This window comes from Pyrus communis, chromosome 6 (genome assembly GCF_041283825.1).
Source record: "Pyrus communis isolate YQ-2024b chromosome 6, ASM4128382v1, whole genome shotgun sequence".
In the NCBI taxonomy this organism is placed as follows: domain Eukaryota; kingdom Viridiplantae; phylum Streptophyta; class Magnoliopsida; order Rosales; family Rosaceae; genus Pyrus; species Pyrus communis.
Genome location: NC_142570.1, coordinates 21,136,276 through 21,138,954, shown reverse-complemented (window position 1 = coordinate 21,138,954; position 2,679 = coordinate 21,136,276). Strand labels below are relative to the sequence as shown.

The following is a 2,679-nucleotide window of genomic DNA, read 5'->3' as shown; positions in this document are numbered from 1 at the left end:
GTTCCTCTACATAACCATCTCCTCCTTTTGCGGGTCAACTAATTCCTCTATCTAAATTTTATTGGCCATCGGATGCATCTCACGATCTAGGTTATAAGAGTTTGTTTGTTGCACCAGACTATTTCAGACTAGACTAGCTTCAAGGATTAAGCTAGATTGACTTAGAATAGACTAAGTTTGACTGACTTAGTGAAGCTTTTGGTTCAGTGTCGGACTAAGAAGTAGGATAATGAGAATAAAACTTTCACCAGTTTTGACACATGTTGACACACCCTGATCGAGATCAGGACATGTTGGCCGTCACGTGGAAGTGATGTAACCATGTGCACAGTGCGGAAGCTAATAAAATAATAATAATAAAAGTACGAATAAATAAAAACCAGCTTTACACAAAGTAAGAACATACATATGCAAGCGTAAGCGTGAAAAACAAAGTTCAGAGCTCAAAGACCTAATGCAGTTCAGGAGAAATAACACTACAAAAACACACCCAAAGGTGGTCCTACACTAGTGATAATCTGTCAGATATGCCGGGGAAAACCTCTGGGGAGCCACCAAAAGTGCTAGCCAACTAGAACCTGGAGGGGCGCAAAACAAAAGGTGTGAGTGGGCAAAAACAAAGCTTTTCAAAAACCATTTCTAAAACAAGATTCTAACCCCTCGCTGTAAAACCTGTATACTTCCCAGAAAAATAGAATATACATATATATAAGTCATGCTCAGAAATATGCCATGCCAAAAGCCTTGAAATAAAATGCAAGTGCTCAGGTAATGTCAAATCAATGTTATGTAATCTGTCAGCCGGAGTCACCTAACGTGACCTGTATGGCTGAATCTAGAGCTCAAGTCTCCATCTCACTAACTATACTTGCACACGAGTCGGAACCACCTAGAGTGGTCTGTACGACAGGGCTGGGTGTATAATAAGTACGCTCAAGTGCTACGATCACGTGAAGGCTGGGCGATTAATCGCGGGTCACCTCGAGTCGGAACCACCTAAAGTGATCTGTACGATAGGACTATGCACCTAACTTGGATCCAAGATGAGCGTGTGGTGCAGGAGGTGAACATCACATGAAAGACTGTGCCCAACTCTGGGCGGGAGCACTAACACTGGGGGTGCAGGTTATGAGCTCTCTATGCATCTCAAATCACTACTGAACATAAACATAAATCATAACTCACCTGGCACTTACCTATGTGTCCGCAACACCAAACATATATATGCATATGCGACTAATAATGCGTAAATAAATGGCAAATAATAAGCATGGCATATAAACGTATAAACATTTCATTTCACTTTCTGGGAAAAACATAAGTATATAGGTATATACGGAAAACCAAAAGCCCACTCACTGGTATGTAGAAGGGTCGTAACCCCATTGCCTCGAGTGACCACGCTCGTCCTCGGGATAGGTCTCACCTATATGCGAAACAACTATAAAAACGTTAATTTTAAAGCACATAACCAACATCACGAAATAACTTCTCATACAATGCTCAAATGGAGTGTATGAATACACCAACATGATCTAATTAACCTCAGGAACATCCCCATATTTTTAGAAAAATTTTCTGACGCCGCACGCGCCGCCCATGCGCAGGCACGTGCCTGGCACACTGACGGCGTCAGTTAATGCCGTCAGGAATATTCCGTTAAATCTGACGGATTCCGTTAACGCCGTTAGGAATATTCCGTCCAAACTGATGGAATATTCTGTCGTCTTTTCCAGCCAAACTCCTGCGCCGTTACCGGTGCCAGAAAACCGGAAAAACTTCAAAACCTTGTATCTTCTTCGTTTTTCAACCAAATTTCACAAAATTGGTACCAAAATGAAGCTTACAATAAGAGGAACAAATCCATACCACTTTCAAGCACTAAAACACATGGAATCTCACCGGGAAAACACCACCAACTCCGGCCAAGCTTGAAACTCATGATCCCGACATCCAAAACCTTCAAACGAACCACCCCGAGCCTCCTAAAGACCTCACCAAGCTTCCTACAAGCTTGAAATTCCAAAAAACACAAGAATTAATGTGTGCATGAACAGTGACCAAATCGGGGTATCCCAAGTTCGACGTGAAAACGAAGGTATCCTTACCTGAAATGGGTATGATTGAACTCCCAAGGACCTCACGAGCACGAATATGTAATTTGTTTCCTCGATCTATGAAGGTTTCAATGGTTTTGGTTATCGTCCGTACAAGAAGAATAGGAATGGGAGAGAGAGAGGGCTCGGGACAAGGCAGGGAGAGAGGGTGAGTGAGTGTGGTGTTTGTGTGGTCCAAAACCAGCCAAGCAACACCTAAAAACAACCACACAACGAAACAACCATAATAGGGGCAAAATCGTCATTTCACCCCTACGGTTCGAAAATCCGGAACGGGCTGTCACACATGTTGGCCGTCACCTGAAGATGACGTAACCAAAGTGTGAATGATGTAAAAATGTGGATAAATTAAAACTGAAACTAGAACTTATTTAAACTACTAAAATGAGTGCGCAGAAATGGGTATAACCCATAGAATACAAATGTTCAGAGTATAGATGACAAATAGTGCAATGGAAATTAGAAAAGTACTCAGTACACAACTGGAAACAGTCCCTACATTAAAAAGAGTTAAGTTAGAATCACTGGGTGATCCTCATGTCCACAGAGTAGGTCGGCTATC

At 42.1% G+C, this 2,679-nt stretch overlaps 1 long non-coding RNA gene across 1 annotated transcript; it reads right to left on the bottom strand.

The window, feature by feature from the left end:
- Nucleotides 1–363: 363 nt before the first annotated feature.
- On the bottom strand, nucleotides 364–1,442 carry LOC148696434 (uncharacterized). Its single transcript, XR_015963494.1, has 2 exons — nucleotides 1,360–1,442; nucleotides 364–578 (listed from the first exon to the last, which is right to left on the bottom strand). It is a non-coding gene; the product is annotated as an uncharacterized LOC148696434 (long non-coding RNA).
- Nucleotides 1,443–2,679: the final 1,237 nt, after the last annotated feature.